The sequence below is a fragment of the Acomys minous genome (genome assembly GCF_964271855.1).
Source record: "Acomys minous genome assembly, chromosome: 4".
NCBI lineage: Eukaryota > Metazoa > Chordata > Mammalia > Rodentia > Muridae > Acomys > Acomys minous.
Genome location: NC_140486.1, coordinates 108,104,473 through 108,123,204, shown reverse-complemented (window position 1 = coordinate 108,123,204; position 18,732 = coordinate 108,104,473). Strand labels below are relative to the sequence as shown.

Below are 18,732 nucleotides of genomic sequence, written 5' to 3'. Positions count from 1 at the left end.
CAGTTCTGGTCACTCACACACACCGTCTGCACATCCACCCTCATATAAGCAGCTTGGCCGTCTGCGAAGGCACAGGTGTCTAATGGCATGACTCAGGCACACACTGGTGGATGTGAGCCTTCTTGGCTTTAGCTGTAAACAGAGGTAGAATGGTCATGAAGGCAACAAATTTGAAGGGTTTCATCTTCCAGACTTGCTCAGAAAGATGAAACTTGAATATCTCCCATTTCATGAGGAAAGGATGTTGCTCCGAGCTCATATCTGTGTACAATCACACTTGTTACCAGCAATAGCAAAGATTTCAGCATAGGATGTCCTGATGGAATATTTCTGGTTAGTAAGTTACAGTGTTCAATTTTTTTTGTTGTTTTTTAAAAATGCATCATTTCTTTGAAACTTCTTTTAACCTCTTAAGGCACAAGTCACAATTCTGACCTCTGTCCCCAGAGTAGTTTGTGCCCACATTTTTTCTGATAGTTGCCTAATTTGCTCCAACATTTTCAAGAGTCTTTCATCTCTTATGTCAGCTATCAAGGGAAAGGGCATATCTCATTTACTTGCCAGCCTTTTCTCTTAAACATCTATAGCAGTACTGCCACTGAAGGGTACTCAAAATTAAAGCAGATACCTTTTGTACATAGGTTTGAATGTAGTTTTTAGCATTTACAATCAGTGTTCATTTCATCTGGACACAAAGAATGTAGATTTCCTGCTTCAGAAGATGAAAGAGGCTCAGAGGCAAGTACTTATCTGAAGTACAAAAACCACGATGGAGCCATCCTTCAATTTGTTTGTTGTTGTCATGTTGGACAATAAGTAATCAATAGGTATATATCCAAATGTGTACTCAGCATATCCTAATTATGTGTATGTATTATATTAGGTATTGGAATAATCTGAAATGGTCAGTGGGTTTTTTTTTTTTTGAGACAGGGTTTTTCTGTGTAGCCTTGGCTGTCCTGGACTCACTTTGTAGAGTATGTTGGCCTCAAACACACAAAGATCCACCTGCCTCTTCTGCTGGGATTAAAAGTGTGTATCACGGTGGCCAGCTAAGTTTAGTTTCTTATTAGATATGAAACTTTCTTTCATGTATTCACTCACTCCTACAAATTAGTATTGCTTTTTCTCATGGTAAAAGATGACAACTTTTTGTTGTTAATGTTGAACCACCACCAGGATATGTCCAGGAATTCACTTCTTCCTGTAGTATATGTAGTATATTTGAAATGTACTACATGGAAGATATTAGACAGACAAAGCAGGTAATTAATGAGCAAGTGTTAGGCTGGTCTCAAGAAGGCAAGATAATAATATTGTAGCAATTGGTATTGATTGTCAATGTGACAGAAACTAGACTTACTTAAAACACAAGCTCCCAGGCCCATCTGTGAGGGATTACCTTGATTGGATTGACTGGTACAAGATAAGACAGCATAAGAGTGGGCTGCATCATCCCCTGAACTTGGGTCTTCCACTAAATAAAAACAAAAATAATAAAAACTAGATGAGTATGAGCACTCACTCTTTTCTGTTCCTTAACTAAAGATGAAACATGACCAGCTGCTTCAAGTTCCTACTGTGAGGACATCCCCACTATGATGGCCTTGAACTATGAGCCAAACAATAAGCCCCTTCCCTTAATTAACTTTTTGTTAGGATCTTCCATTACACAAATAAGACAAGGAGTTGATCAATAAAGTATGTACCAAAAACAAGTAGGACCATTGCTGTGAGAACCCTGACTATGTGTCTCTTAGTTCTTCAAAACTGTTCTGTGAACAGATTATAGAAGAATCAACCTCCAAGCAGAGGTTAATGGGCCACTGTGGTGGGAACTTAGAACGCAATTATCCTTAGAGAAACAGACCTGAGATCTAGCTCATGAGGTTTAGGGAGGAGCAAGGGTGATCAGGATCTGGGCTAAGGGACTGTGAGATGTATTATGTCTATAAACTATTTTATATTGAAATTCTATTCTTGGAATATATCAAAAAATTGAATCTAAAAAGCTGCACTCACTGTTCATTACAGAATTATTTACTATAGTCAGGAGCATAGAACTAACCTAAATGTTCATCTGCCAATATATGTGCATACGTATTTTAATTTAGACTACAATTTAGCATTTGAAAAGGAAAACTTCTGCCATATGCAAAAATATGTATAGACATGGAGGATAGTTTACTAAGTGAGATAAGAGAGATATATGATAAAGACTTAATAAATTCACTTCCATGATATATCAAATATCCAAATTTGTAGCAGTCAGAAACAGAATAATGGGTAGTGTGGGATAAAGTTGGGGAGAAATAGAGGCTTGCTGTTCAACAAGTATAAAGTGACAGGGGGCGTCAATATTTTCTAGAAATCTGATCTACTCAGTGTAATGCCTTAGTGAGCAAAGTAAGAGTTCAGGTGATGTTTTGACCATGAGAATCTCATAAAGTGAAAGAGAAAGGGCACGAGATAAAGAAGGGAAGAGGTCCGTAAGCAGATGAGAAGGGTTAGAAAGTGGAGAACTGGGCAACATGGAGACTAATATTGAGATTCAGTACAAACTCCTGCTCAGCACATCTATGGGAATATTCTCACTGGGGAGCCACTATAATGCATGCATGATTAGAATAAAACTGATAAGAGTATTGAGGTCTCTGGAACTTGTAACAGAGAAACAAACATGAGAAGTTGGAAGTTTGGGGGATAAAAAGAAAAAGAAAGGTAAAAGAGAAAAGCAGGAGGATTTTGGAATTCTTTGTTTCATTTACACAGAATACCTAGTAAAATCATACACTATTTATACCTCAAAGCCTTACAAGTGATTCCCTTCAACTAGTAAATTAGACTTGAGAAGATGCTCACTGTTCCCTTGTTTCAATGTGAACTTGACTGTTGCTGAGAGAGCCATCACATACTGCAGGGTGTCTGATCATTGACCAGGGTTACCCTCCAATAACTGTTCTTATTCACCCATGTTCCTCAATATGCAAAATAAATTAGACTCAAATATGTAGAATAAATGGGATGTACCACTTTTCTAGGTTTCGGTGAGCTTTTCCTATACTTCCTTTTACCTGTATGATTACAGTATTAGATTTGTTATTATAACTGCCGAGGTTAGGATTTGATAAATCCACCTGTTATCTGCGATGTCACATGCACAGCATATCTAACATGAACTTTAGTGAACAAATTGTCCAAGCTAGAGACAATAAGAAGGATATGAGTTCGTTTTCTTGTGATTCAGTTGTGTTTGAGTTTCCAGGGCTGATTGCTTTGGGACGACTGGGATCTGGAGATGCCATATTATTTTGGCTTTTGTTTGTGATTTTATGTTGATCTTTTGTCATCTTGCTGTTTCTGGTGTTGGGTGGTAGTTTCTAGTGTCTTTCACTGGCCGTTGAGAGCAGCTCATAAATAAGTGTCTATAGGTTGAAACCCTTCACCTACGGGTATCTGGTCACCCTTCTGTGGATCAGGCAAGTGACCTGGGTTCAGGTCCGGGGACTTTCTATGGATTAGCCAGGTGGCCTGAGGTCAGATCATACTTGTGCTCTACAGCATGGGGTCTCCTCTGGGCTCTGAGATCCAGACACTGCTGCCTTGTGTCCCACAGTTCCATCTGAAACACAGGTCATGCTGCTCTTCGCTGCCTGACGTGCACCTAGCTAGGCTCTCCAGCCAGTGAAAGCACCTTCTTGGACCCAGAAACTCTCCCCCTGTATTGGACAGGTAACTTGAGTTCAGATACAGGCCCCTTATGTGCTGCAGTGATCAGTTCAGCCTGAGATAGAGTGCTGGTGCAGCATCTGGCCAGAGTGTAGCTAAGCTTTGGTGACTATGCTTGTGCTCACCTGGGCCCCCAAAACTTCTGTGGATGGATCCTAAGTCAGATCCACTCGTGCTCCACACCTTGGGTTCTCCCCTAGCCTAGCAGACCCATACGCCAGTGCTCTGCATCTCGCAGTTGAGACACAGATGAGTCCGAGATGTAGAGCACAGATGCAGCTGACAGGAAGGTATACCTGCAGACTCTGGGGCCTGGGCACAAGCCCACAGGGACCCAGGGACTCCTCCATGGACCAGTTAGATGGCCTGAAGCCAAACCCACCTGTGCTCCACAGTGCAGACCTCTGTCACCCAGGGCACTCCATCCAGCTCTTGTTGTCTGCAGCCCCCAGCCCGGTCCCTCAGGTCAGTCCTGTCGATCAGACACAGTTTGTGCCACCATCTCGGAATCTCTATCACTTAAATTTAAATACTATATCAGCAATATAGGACAGACGATAGCAACGAATTCAGCAGGGTATATTGAGCATTGCTGATATCATGAGAATTTACTAAATGATGGAAACATATTTGTTGAGATTAAGTAGAAATAACTTAAAAGTAAGTTTGGCTCACTGGCATCTGATCTAGTCTTTGGTTTCAAGTTAATAAACACAAATTGTGTAAAATGCTAGCTTGTATTTCTGAGATAGTCAAATAAAAGCTTTGTTTTATTTAAATAAATCACCTCAATTATTGGCAGTGATAAAAGTTGAGTTTTTATAAGAGACTTTTACAGATAGACTACAGTAGAATTTTGTTGTTTAATCTTGATGGGACTTTTAAAAACAAGAAGGCATTTGATGTTAATGGACCTCTTAAGAATAACGAAATGCATTTCACTGTTTTGCCATGGCAGTACGTATTTTTAATGTATTAGATAACCATTTTTGTTTAATAATAAGTAAATTAGTGGGGCTAGAGAGATAGTGTGGTCACTGAAGTGCTTGTCTTGAAAGCACGAGGACACACAAAGCAAAAAGCAGATGGACAGTGTATAAGCTCAGCACTGGGATGGAGAGATGGATTGAATACTGGAGCTAGTCAGCTACCCTACTCAGCAATATCCAAGCCAGTGAGAGACCTTCTCCCAAAATGTGGTGGATGACACCTGAGGAATGGTGTACGGGGATAACGCCATGCCTCTACACACATGTACCCACAAGTACATGTACAGCCAGCCCCAAATGGAAGCAAAAGCTCATGTGGGCATGCACACACACACACACACACACACACACACACACACACACACACACAAGAAAGAGAGAAATTTGCAATAAGCAATGTTTCTAAGATGTAAATAAACAACTGCAAATACATATGTATGTATAGTTACAATTCTTTACCCACCTGCATTTATTTAAAAATCTTTAACTCAGCCTTAACTTGGATATCTATGTTACTGGGTTTTTAAAAATATGCTTTTATGGAGCTGCAACAAAACACCTGAGGTAGTAAAAGGAGAGCTTTATTTGGTCTTATTATTTTAAAGGTATCAGTCCACAGTCAGCTGGCTTGTCCCTTTGGAGGCTGTGATGAGTGGAGAACCATGGTAAGGAGTTTGTGATGTAGTGACACTGCTTGCCTTATGGTGGCTAGTGAGCACTCAGAGAGGAAAGGACTCAGTTCCTGATATCCTCTACTATGCTCCCCAGAACCTAATTTGCTTACACTAGTCTCTCTTTCATAAAGGTCCCCTCATTATCACCAGAGACTGTCAATGTCATCTTCAGCATGTGTGTCTTTGACATCATTTAAACTTCTGGACTAAACAGTGTTCTCTTAATGATGCACATGCACATACAACTTTATATTCTTAATGTTGTCACTGCTACTTTAGAAAAGATATATTCTTATTTGCAAAGTACTTTTCTAATTTTCTCTTTTTCCCCCTTTCTTTTTGTAAACTTAAATTTAATTTTATTAATTTATTAATTTTAAATTTATTAATTTATTCAGATTACAACTCAACTGTTATCCCATCACTTCTATCCTCCCATTCCTCTCTCCCTCCTGCTTTCACTCTCCCTATTCCCCTCCCCTAGGTCTAATACTGAGGGGGACCTCCTCCCCCACTATATGGTCATAGTCTATCAAGTCTCATCTTGGTAGCCTGCTTATTCTTTCTTCGAGTGCCATCAGGCCTCCCCAGCAAGGGGAAGTAGTCAAATATAGAGCACCAGAGTTCATGTCAGAGTCAGTCCCCACTCTCCACATAACTGTGGAGAATGTCCTGTCCATTGAGTAGATCAGAATACGGGTTCCGGGTTTACTACTTGTATTGTCCTTGGTTAGTGCAATAGCTTGATCAGAAACCCCTGGGCCCCAATCTACCCATTATGATGTTCTTCTTGTAGGTTTTTAGGACCCTCTGGGTCCTTCTATTTCCCCATCTCCTATTTTTGTCTTACCTAGAGTCTCAGTAGGATGTCCTCACATCTATTCTAATCTCCTGGTAAGTGAAGACTCTTGTGGGACGTGCCTTTTGGGCTAGTGCCCAATTATAAGTGAGTATATACCATCTGAGTCTGCTTCTGGGTTACCTCATATTTAATGATAGACAACTACGCTGCCCAGGGTCACAACTAAATGGATGGATCCCAGCTTAAAGATTCTTTTATTATAAAATCTTTCACAATGATAAACCGAAACCAACATTTCTGTGTGTGAGACTAACTCTGACTGCCATAAATTTGAGATTCAGTAATTTGAAAATTATCATTGTTTAGCATTTTTAAGATTCCCATATGGATTCTTATTTTTCACATTTCACAAGACTAGATTGGGAAAAAAAAAATCCCTACAGCCTTGGCTGTTGTATTACTCCTGCTGGGAGCACTCTCAGCAGCAAAAAAAAAAAAAAAAAAAAAGGTGGCAGCAACTGTGTGACTATAGGTGAGTCAGTGACTCGTGGGCTACAGAGCTGTTGCATTCATCTTCCCTTCTCACTTTTTTACATTTGTAGATTATTTTAGCAACCTTCTTCCTCAAGGGGAACTCTACGCCTCACTTTTTGAATGTGTCATCACCCTAATGTTAAATCATCCAGATGGTACCTGTAAAAAAAAAAAAAAATTCCACTGTACAGACGACCCATTGAAAGGTTGCTGTGCTCTGAAGTAGACCAAATTCAGTTGTTTGTTAAACACATGAAATTCACCCACTTGCACCTACATGGGAGGGTCTGGCAGAAGAGAAGCCGTTGATGTTCCAGGATCATATAGAGAAGCGCTGTCAGTCTTGCTCGTTCTAGGTTTTTTTTTTTCCTTCATTTTTAATCAACATTGGTAGTCACTTTACTCCCAAGACAGTATTCTTTACCTCCAGTAACTACGTGTTTCCATATTAAATGAACAGAGCTTAATGCTGTGGGTATGAGGACTGTAGGCTTGGACACTTAGTTATAGAGCATGTCAGCGTTCAGGTTGGTTCATCTCAACAACTTGGGAGGGTTGGATGGGTGCGTTCAATGCCCAGAAGGAAAATGGTGTTTGTGTGATGAAACCACAGAGGCAGTTATCATTTTTCAAAATAGTTTTCATTATGACTATCATGTCTATCTTGGTTAAAAATTAATTGTAAAAGAATTAACAAAAAGAAAGCATGCATATTCATTTAACAAAAGGTTTTTTTTTTCTTTAGGAAAAAAATGCTTAGGCAGCTCAGTGTTTTGCTTAAGTATCATGACTAGAGAAAAGCTTTGAAGCCAGGTACACCTGTTCACAGCCTGCCACTCTTCTGCATATTCTCTCTACTTAAGAGCCTCAGCTGAATGCTGGTCTCTTTGCTAACCGCAAAGACCTATGAAGGCACAGAATCTGACTCATAGGATTTAACACGAAATGGTCTAAGGTTAGCAAAGGTTATGACCTTGATGCACACGATGCCCACACCTTGAGTGATTAAATGTGATCATATCTTATCACACTCAGAAAACTTTTCAGGAGAAATTGGCAAATGTAAAATAAGATGGAAGATAGGTGAAGGCTTTAGAAGTTAAACTGCCTTCTCATTGTTAAGTGTAAATGCAGAAATGAAGGGTTCAAACCTTGTTGACTCTCCAGTCTTTTTTCTTTGGTTCATTGTTAGTAAGAACAAGAACAATACGAAACATGAACAGTTCAGTATCCATTTATCATAACCCCTCTAAGGGCAAAGAGACAATTGGGGAACCCAGCCTAGAGTCCATGCGAAGCCAATTAAAACTTTCTTCAGGCAGCATGCGACCACTGAAGGGCTGTGTGGAGCACCAAAGGGCAACTTGCCAGACAGTTACAATGAACAGTGAGAGGTGCCATCCTGACTTTCTCCCTCATGGCTACTTGGCAATCTTATCAATTACTGATTAGCTAGCCAAAATGTTTATACAGGGCACTGGTTTACAAAAAAAAAAAAAGTTTTCAAATTAATTCTCTGACACTGCACACTTAACAATTCAGTCTTCTATAAGAAATTTATACTCATTAGATGGAAGAAGGAATCTGACAATTCACCATGGCTAAAAGAAAAGAAACTAATTCCTTATTAGTCTTAGTTGTACTAACTCAGTTTTTTATTAATAAATTTATTTATTTATTTATTTACTCATTGTACATCCTGATGGTAGCCAACATCCCTCCTGTCCTCCTAGTCCCTCTCTCTCTCTCTCTCTTCCCCATTCCCCTGTTCTTCAGAAAATAGGAGCCTCTTTCCTATCCACCCCAGCTCATCAAGTACCTCAAAGTGACAGGGGCTCCACAAGAAGACCAACAGAGCCGACTAACCAGGGCCCAGAGGGGCTTGCTAAGGTTAATGCACCAACCAAGGACCACGCATAGACTGGACCTAGGCCCCCTACGCAGATATAGCTGATCTGCAGCTCAGGCTTCATGTGGGTCCCCTAGTAAGGGGAGCAGGGATTGTCCCTGACATGGACGCTGTTGGCAGCTTTTTTCATCACTTCTCCCTGGTAGCACTGCCGGGCCAGGCCACAGGGGAAGAGGACATGCTCAGTCCTGATGTGACTTGATGAACATTAACTCAGTTTTTAAAGGTCCCAAAACACTACTAATCCAAATGATAGCCAAAAATTCACTAAGAGTAAATAAATACACATTTCAGTCCTACTACTAAGCACAGTGCTTCGCACACACACACACACACACACACACACACACACACACACACACACACAGAGGCATGCATACACTGTGAGGTAAGAGTCTTATGTGCCACTCAAGAAATGTTGGTAGGTTTCAAATTAGAGTACTACAATGCAATTTGGGAATGTTAGATATATCCCCATGACACCTATAAAGGAAATGTCACCCACCAAATATACACCAAAGGACGTGAGAGGAGAATTAAAACATGGTACTATAAAACAAAAGCTAAACACAAAATTATGTAAGAAATAAAGGACCGCGAGACTCAGAAGATAGCTCCATCAATAAATAAAATGTTTAGCATTTAAGCATAAGGATGTGAGCTCCTTTCTCCAGCCCTCACAGGAAAGCCAGGCATGATGATGTCCTTGCATAACCCAGTGGCTGAGGGGTTGGACACAGGCAGATCCCTAAAGCTGGCATGCCAGTAAGTCTAACAGAATCACTGAGCTCCAGGTTTGGTGGGAGATGCTGTCTCAAAATTAATGCAGAAAGCAGTTGAAAGATGCCTCACATCAACTTCTGGCTTCTTCTACACACATGCTTAAGCAGGCTACTGCTCCTGTATCTGCATGTGCACATGCTCATGAACACACACATATAACAAAGATGGTCACACACAAAAACTGAAAATATCACATGTAAAAATGAATAATAGGGAAAGCCAATTGGAAGAAAGCTCATATACATCGTCTTGGAAAACAAAATGAAAGAGTGATTGAATGAGACACCCGATGCCAAACTCTGACCTTCACACACCACACACATGTACTCATTTATACATGTACATGTACACACACATACTAGGCAGTCCATACACACAAAATGCATCCACCCATCCACTAAAAGAAATTGGAAGGAGCTAAAAATATAGCTCAGCACCTAAGAGTACTTGTGGATCTTGCAGAGTACTTCCTGGAGCTTGGTGATTCCCAGCACCCAGGTTAGGAGGCTCAAAACCACTTTTAATTCCCACATATGCACAAATATATACATATACATATACACACAGATATACAGATATAAAATACAACCTGCTCAATCTGGTTTTATCGTTTTTGTGTAAGCTTCAGGACTGACCTCAGATTTTCTATTGATAGTATTTTTCTTACCATTATAACCACCATGCAATTGTTCTTTTTCTAATGAAAACAATAAATCACATCGTTGGAAGAAAGTCTGAAACTAGTCAGGATGGATTACATAAAGGATGCCACAAAGCTTCTCCAACACTGTTGCCCGTTGGGGCTTCTTAAGGGACTTCCTGGATGAGAACTCCAACTAACCGTAACATATAGACTACAGAGCAAAGATATTATCCAGGACCTTGTGGCTAAGTGAAATAAAGCTAGGGGCCAGGTTTATTTGTTTGGGAAAGAAAAAATAAATAATCACTTAAAAATTATTGACTCTGGAAATTCCACCAGGTGATTAAATGATGGTTGAGTTATAGATGCAGAACAAAACAAGATTGTTACATATTTCAGTTTGTTATGCAGGTTTGGCTGTGGAGCATGTCCCAAGAGGAGCCTCGTGAAACACATGATATCAAATAGACAAATAAATAAATAAATAAATAAATAAATAAATAAATAAAGCATTCACTCACTCACTCACTCACTTACTCACTCACTCACTCACTCACTCACTCACTCTAGAAGAATCGTCTCTTCTTGATGTGGTCATAGGTCAGTTATCCGACCATGGTGATGCATTTTTACTTCTGACAGTGCTTCCAACCACAGAAGCTTTTGTTTTTGTTTTCTTGTTTTTGTTTTTAGCAGCCCCTGGCAAATTTAGTGCCTTCTCACAATGCTCATGATTTTAGGATAAATTACTAAAGATGTAAAGGTAAAGCAGAGGTCCAGTGGCTTACATTTGACAGTGTAAGAGATGAAGTAAGAGTAAGATTGCAATATTCTCAGTGCTACAGAAGTGCTGTGGGCTACTCTCTCTCCTCCTCCTCCTCCTCCTCCTCCTCTTGCTCCTCCTCCTCCTTCTTTTGGTCCCATCATATATTTTCAAAGTTAAATTACTTATCATGTAGGCACCATATATTGATCCAAACATTATTATCATTATCTATGGATGGCTTGCGACCCCTTTGGTACCAATAATGGAAACAGTTTCTTACATGATCTTACAGTTGTTGTTTTATTAAAGCAGGAAGAATAAAATGATACTGTGTACTTAAATGAGAGGATTTTTAGAGAAGAATTAACAGAAAACAGATGTCATACTTCACCATTGACTATCCTGTAAATGAATGCATATTTATATTTTTTAAGCCTCTACTTTTACTGCCCTGTGTTTAATTTTTTCCCCAGTAAAAATCTTCATGAAATAAGAGAGAAGCAATCTATCACTAACTCAAAAAAATTCAGTATTGTCCCAAAACACATACATCAGGAGTAAGGCTATAATTTTAGAAAAATAAATGCTACCTCTATTAATTTATTTGTCAAGGATTATGGTCCTCAAATTATCTTAAATTATGATCAGATAGAGTGGCTATTTTCAATATTATTTAAGCATTTCAGTTGGCTTACAATCAATGATCTAGTTTTCCTAGATTTTTATTTTGGACTTGTTTGCTATTTTCTAGGAGACTGATAGAACCGAAGCAGTGCTATGTCATGTAGTTTGCACAGAGATTCAAAGAATAATACAGAAAAGGTCACGCATTTCAGACCACTGGCATTTAGAACTGAGACAAACAAAGAATCAAGCCCTTTCTCCCTGGTCCCCCATTAGTGCACACAGGATGTCTGCAGGGGTCCACATTATTGCCATTAGCATCAAGTCGGCCTGCCCAGTCTTCCTGTGTTGATGCTGATTTCCAGCTTATGTTGTTCAGCACAGCCATATGTAGCTGGAAAACAGCCACTGCTTAGAGGAAACCCTGATTTCTTACAATCAGCAATGAGGCGTTAAGTATAGCCCTGAAGAAAATTACTCTAAGTAAATACTATTATAATGATAAAAGCAGGACTATATAATATTTCCACACTAGAACACCAGCTCCCCATGTATTGTAAATATCACACAAACATTTAAAGAGCTACCCATAAGCAAGCTCTTTACCAAGTTCTGCTACTTCAACAGTTTGCATGGTCACTAGACAATGAAGTAAAAAATAGAACAAAAGGTATCTTTAAAACAAATTTTCATAGTTTTCAGTATGTGGCACCAGCCAGAAACTACATAAGAAACAACAGCAGAGATAACCAGAGAAGCAGAACAGATGGTGAAGAGCCAAAAGATTATTGCACCCTCGTGTGAAAGCAAAAGCATTTTTGAGAAATGAGTTTTGGTGGTTTAAAGGAAAATAAAAATAGTTAAGTCAGGACAATAAGTTTATGTTTGTAATCTGGGCAGTTTTGGGGTAGGTTAGAAAAAGTGACAAGGAGAACTAATCCAATGTGCTTGCAAATCATCACCCTCCCTGCAAGAAGAAATGCCTCTTATGTGGCATTTATATGAATTTCTAAGGTGTTCCATTTTCAAAACACTATTCTAAATGTTGAGAACAACAGGCCTAGTTGCAGATCACAGGTGGACATTTCCTAGTTCTGGTTTGAAGTATCACATTTATAGTGCACAATCATGAGTTTGAACATGGAATCCAGGAGTGGCAGCTAGGGGCACATCTTCACATATCCAGAAGTAGTCTTTCAAACAAGAGTAAGGGTCATGCCTTAACCATTGGACATTGCTAATAACTATCTCAGCGTGGCACTCAGCACCTCCAGAAGATGGGACAGTTGGAAAGCACGCTAAGTGAGAGAAAGTCATTAGCTAAATGTATGTTCTACATCATAGACCTATTATAGTGTGGTGTCAGCAAAGACAACCAGGTTTATCCATTCCATTACACAAAGAAAAACACTGCCTAGCACCAGGGCAGACCTTCAGGTACTAGACAAGACACACTCTCAAATATTTGTCATATGAGTAATCAATCACATGACAAATTCCATTTATGGTACCAAGGACGACAGGCCCACAAAAACAATGGCTACACTATTGTCACCAATGCTGGCTGACGCTCTTATGCAGCGAACTATGATCTGATATGATAAACACTTTAGTATTCTGCAGGAAAAAGAAAGGGAGAACTTTGCGAGTGTTCTTTCCACTCATGATTTCTTCGAGCCATCAGCGAGGACTAGGCAGTGTTAGTTAATATAACACACGCTCTGAAGTTTTACGTATGTGAGGACCCTAGGCTGTTAAGGATGTTTCTGTCTTTCAGGTATTACTCACGCAGGAAATTAACTGCCAGAGTATGCGATGAAACAAAGGACGTGCATTTCGGTACTCATTTCATTATTAGGCAACTTTCTGAACCTGTAGAAACCACATTCGGTTGCAGTATGGGCAGTAAAAATGTGCAAGCTTCATACATCTCATGGTGACCCAGCACAAGCACGTTGTAAATAAAAGTAACTGAGAAATTCTCTCTTTATAAGAGATGCCGTTGGAGTACATGAAGAATGCAGGTGACCATGGTGATAAAAGCAGCACAAGTGACAATTATTCTCAACAGGAAACTGTCATCAGTTTATAACTTGCTGTAAATCAACTATCAGCAACAGGATCTCAAGGGACATTTTATCCATGAAACTCATCCAGCTAAGTATTGAGCCAAGAAGTGGTTTTGGTTGTAGATTTCTTTTCTGAGTATTTTATGGTGTTACTGATCCCTATCAAGAAGTGCATGTCCATTTGCTAATGTTACAAGCAGATTTCTTCCCTCCAAATTCATATGCTGAAACACCAGAGCCAGCTCTCTATTTCTCTGACTTGTGTGGACGTTAAAAAGATAGACACCTGCATTTCTTTATAAACAAAAATATTAGCCAACACCTTGGATTTCACCTATATCAGATTCTAAGTAAACAAATATCTTTTGTGCAGCCACCCAGTGCATGTATTTTGCTATAGGAACCTGCCTACAGTAATAAAGTAAACAAACTTCCTTACCATGTTCATATACTCAGTCATCAGTGAGCATACCATGAGCATCTACCAAATACCAATTACACTTAGCAAATTATCAACTTTAAAAGGTTTTACATTTTATTTAGTATTATTATTTGTATATGTGTGTGTGTGTGTGTGTGTGTGTGTGTGTGTGTGTGTGTGTGTGAGACATGTGAGTTCTGGTGCAGGCCTGAAGTAGCACACATGTGCAATGGTGTATGTGTGAAGAAGAGAGGACAACTTTAAGGAATATGTGCCCTCCTTTCATCCTGAGTTCCTGGGTCAAAGATCAGAGTCAGGTTCTCAGACTTAGAGCAAATGCCTTTCCAGATGAGCCATCTCACCAGCCCAAAATGGCTACAAATCTGTTCTTTCCCTTAGCCTAAAAGTAGGAGTCCCATAAGTCCCATAAGTGACCAAAAACTTGCTTAAAATAATGCCTCATGGTAATCCTAAAGTAAATATTCTATATTTTTCAATTCAAAATATGTTTGTTAGAAACATATCAAATGTCTTGTCACATTGTTTAGAAATGGTATAATGGCTATCCAAAACTTGTGCAAACTTTCTGACACAGCTTCTCCACAGCCTCACTATTCCTCTGCAGCGAACTGTAGAGTTCTCAATACAGTGGGACTGAGTGTGGGGGTGGGGTGGGGTAATAAATGATGTAGAAATGGAAATATTTGGATAATAGTTTTCTTACCTTTTCTCTTTATAGACAGGTATTAGATGACAATATCGATATAGGAACAAGGAGAATTTTCCCATAACAGTGATGAGCAGTTAGTATGTAAGAGATGGTGGCAGGTGAGTAGGAATGCCACAAGTCACACCCCTACCCCCACCCCAGGAGACCTGGGTGTCACAGCCTGTTTCGTGTAGCACAGTATTGCCATAAAAGTTTCTTCCACTCTCCTCACTTTACAGAAACAGAACTGAGTCTTGGAGATATCATGAAAGATTGATGGAAATTAGCAAGCAGCACAACCACACTCAAGATACAGCTGTCTGGCTTCAGAGCCCACAAACTCGATATTACGGTTTCCTCTGTAGGCTTCGACCTTTCCAAAACCCACTTTACTTGAGGTTCTTTAATGCTTATACCTCCCTTCCAACACACCAACCCTAGACAGGAGAGAAAAGAGGTTAATGGGAACAGGAGAAGTAGACCTTTTTGGACTCGGTTCCTAGGAGCGATTCCCCTGGAGTAGTAGGCAGGATTTCAGCAGACCAGCAATTCAACCTAAGTTGCGGCAGGAACCAGAGGCCACAAGCATTAATTGGAGTGGTTCTCGAAGTGGAGCGATTAACAGCCAAACAACCCAAGACCCACAAAGCCCCAACTCCTGTTTTGGGCTCATATACATATACATCTCCTCTCAGAGCCTGTACGAAGATGTGTTTCAGCTGGCAAAAACCAAACCCCCGCAACAAGGTGGTTTGTCTTCTAGTGGATAAACATCACCTGTTCTCTCGCAAGTCTGTTCCCCATCCCACATTTGGGATCAAAACAAAAACATGATCTGAATAAATTAATTTAAAAAATGTTTACATTCACTACATTCCTCTCTCAAAAGCTTTTATCTTATTTATTGGAATTGTCAAGTCTCACCAGCCAGAATAGGCAGCAAAGGGGAAAAAAAAGAGTATTTAAAATTTTTTACAAAGATGTTTTATCAGAAAAACAAAGTGAACCTGCGCTCACACACACACACACACACACACACACACACACAAACCCTTTGTTCTTTGTTGGTCTGTCTATTGTAGAACACCATCTCACTGGGCTCTATGAGCCCTTTCCCATGCAACACAATTAACCGCCTAAAGTAAAAAGTGACAGCAACAAAGACTTCAATTTCAAATGGGATTAAAGAGGATAAATGTTCTTTAAACAGATGAAGAAGAAGCTGTTTCAGTGAGAAACATTATTGAGCACCTGTCACCCCAAATATAGATTGTGAACTGCTACAGGGGACAGAGTTGGTTTTAAGGGAGTGGTCTTACAGAATTAAGTCCCTGTTCTCCAGCAGAGCCTTTCAGTAAACTGACTTCTTGGCCCCACTGAACTCCTCATGATGATCCAATTCACATGTGGCTTCCGTTGCTTTAAACCTTAAATCCCTTCTTCAAATCTGTTACTTTTGCTAAAATACTCTATTGACATAATTAATTACATTTAGATTTCTGCATCTAACCAACTCAGGGTCTTAACCAAAGTTCAGCACATCTTTTTTTTTTCTCCACCATCCTCACCTCACTCTTCGCAAAGTCATTGTATCTTGTAATGATGTTCACTATTCATGGTGCTCTAACTTTCTATTCTGCATCAATGCACTCTTTAGAGACAACTTACTAAGAAGGACTTAAACACCTGTGTTAGTATTTACACCAGAATCGCTAAATTGGAGAGAGTTGGGTGTATTTATAAAGAAAAGAAGACATATACCACACAGTGATTTAAGCATCGAAACTAAATCTTGGAACTAGAGAGATGGCTCAGCAGTTAAGACCACTGGCTGCTCCTGCAGAGAACCCAGGTTTGGTTCTCAGCACCACATGGTGGCTCAGAACCATCTGTAACTCCAGATTATCTCTTCCAGATTAACTCTGATCGTCTCTTCTATATATATATATATATATATATATATATATATATATATATATATATATTTGTAAGTCTAGCTGTTAAAAATACACATGAAACAGAAACAATAAAATTTTTATGAGACTTAAAAGAAGAAACTAAATCTTGAAATACAGGCTACCTGCTTTAGCCATATTGTATGTTACTTTCAAGTGGATAGATTTCAGCAGGGGGTAACCATGACTTAGAATAGTAGCAAGTGAGTTATGAAGCTGAGAAACGTTTGCACAGAATCAGCATTCCCAAATGAGCATTCTGAAAGTTAGAAAATGAATTAACACATAGACCAATTTAATTTTGCCTTTGGAATTTTTGAAATACCAAACACTGATTCACAAGATTTACGAGTTGTAATTATAAAGGCACATCAATTTGAAGGTTTTTTTAATTTAAAAAATATGTTTATTTTGCACGACATTTGTCATGTTCTTTAAAGCTAGAAGCACACTAAATATGAACATAAAACTTCTTACCTTAGAAAATTACATTTTAAATACTTGGGATATTTTGGTAAATAATGTACCTTGTGACAATTCATTTAATTATTTTAAGGATAATGTTTTATTATGAAGGGTGCACACAGTCTTTAGACTGTTTCTTGTCAAGTCATGTAAATTAAGAAGCAAATTCTTGATTATTATATAGATTCTACTGCATTCCAACTAACATGAATTCAGACTAAATTAGTCATGAGGTTAATTTACATTCATTACTCCATTGCTTATTTAATCCATACTTTCAATCTAGCAGACTGGCTTTAGAGGTGCTAAATATTTTCTTAATTAAAAATAAAACATTTGGAGAGCTCCTGGTGGTGTAGTCTGTAACAAAGTTGTTTGCCTGCATGCCCAAGGCCTTGGATTTAAAAACAAACAAGAAAAGAAAAAAAAAAAAAACCTTTTTGACCAAAATGGTTTAAAAACGGGTGTTTTCCTTAATTAAAAACACGTCAAGTTATGGCTTATAGGATATTTAAAAAGAGACCACGTTGTGGGATAACAAATTCTTATCCTCTTATCCTGTCACCCAAATGCCAACTGTATTAAATCATAGATCTATCACGTCCTATGGGATCTGTGAGTTAATAAGGGGCCCAAGATTTTCCTTGTACGATCTTCGTGCGCCCCCTATGGTAATAAAGTTAAAATTAGAAGTAGCTAAAATGAAATAGAGTTTATGCTTTCTTTAGCCATGAGGTATTGCCCAGTCCTTTTCCCGACAATAAAAGCCCCAGCGCGAATCTCACGCCTTACCAGGTTCGCTGTATCTGCAGACGAACAATCGCATTCCAACTGGAGAGGCTCCCTTCTGGGCTCCCCTGCCCTGCCGCACCGTGTGTGTAGAAACTGGGCATACTTTCCATCATTTTAAAGCCTATGCTTTTAATGCTGAAGTTCGTTTTTCATAGATTGTACCCTCGACTTTGGGTGCTGAAATTGGTCTGGGGTAAAAAGTGAGGTGGGCTTTGATGGAGGAGCTAGGGGGAGGGAAGGAATGAGACGGAGGGGAGGGCGGGGAAAGAGAAGTGGGAGGACCAACAACTGAGAAAGGGGCGGGGAAGGCGCGCGGGGTGTGTGTGTGTGTGTGTGGAAAAGGACTGTGGTTGACACCTTCTCGTAATTCTACTGATTTCTAGTCCTGACCTCGAAGAAGCAGGTGTGTTGGGAATCACACCGTGGTATCACAAAACACACCAAACACACCAGCAAGAAGCAGACACCCTTCACTCCCTGGACCCCAAGAGAAGCCTCCAGACTCCGCACCTTGGCTTGCTGGGGGAAATATTAAGGGAGGCAGGTAACACAGCCAAGTTCCGGGATCCTGCACGCCTTGGCAACAGGTCTGTCCTATCTCTCACTAGAGTTAGCTGGAACGCTGAGATTCTCACCCCATGCCACAAACTCAACCTGGAGCATTCCACCAGGGGTAGCCTGGGCTACGGCAGATCCCTACCTCAGCTCAGCTGCAGGTCCCAATGCCGCCTCTAGGGAGCCTGCGCGCTCTCCACTTGTTCTGAATATCTCACCACTTTGTGACAGTTTGGGACAAGGGTCTGCAGCTCCAATCCGTGGCTCCATTTGCAGCATAAAATAATGTGCTCAAGCTTCCACGTAGCAAATC

At 39.8% G+C, this 18,732-nt stretch overlaps 1 long non-coding RNA gene across 1 annotated transcript; it reads right to left on the bottom strand.

Annotated features, from left to right (window-relative positions):
* Positions 1-223: 223 nt before the first annotated feature.
* LOC311596887 lies at positions 224-18,033 on the bottom strand. Its single transcript, XR_014779019.1, has 3 exons — positions 17,865-18,033; positions 1,364-1,477; positions 224-261 (listed from the first exon to the last, which is right to left on the bottom strand). It is a non-coding gene; the product is annotated as an uncharacterized lncRNA (long non-coding RNA).
* Between the last annotated feature and the right edge of the window lie 699 nt (positions 18,034-18,732).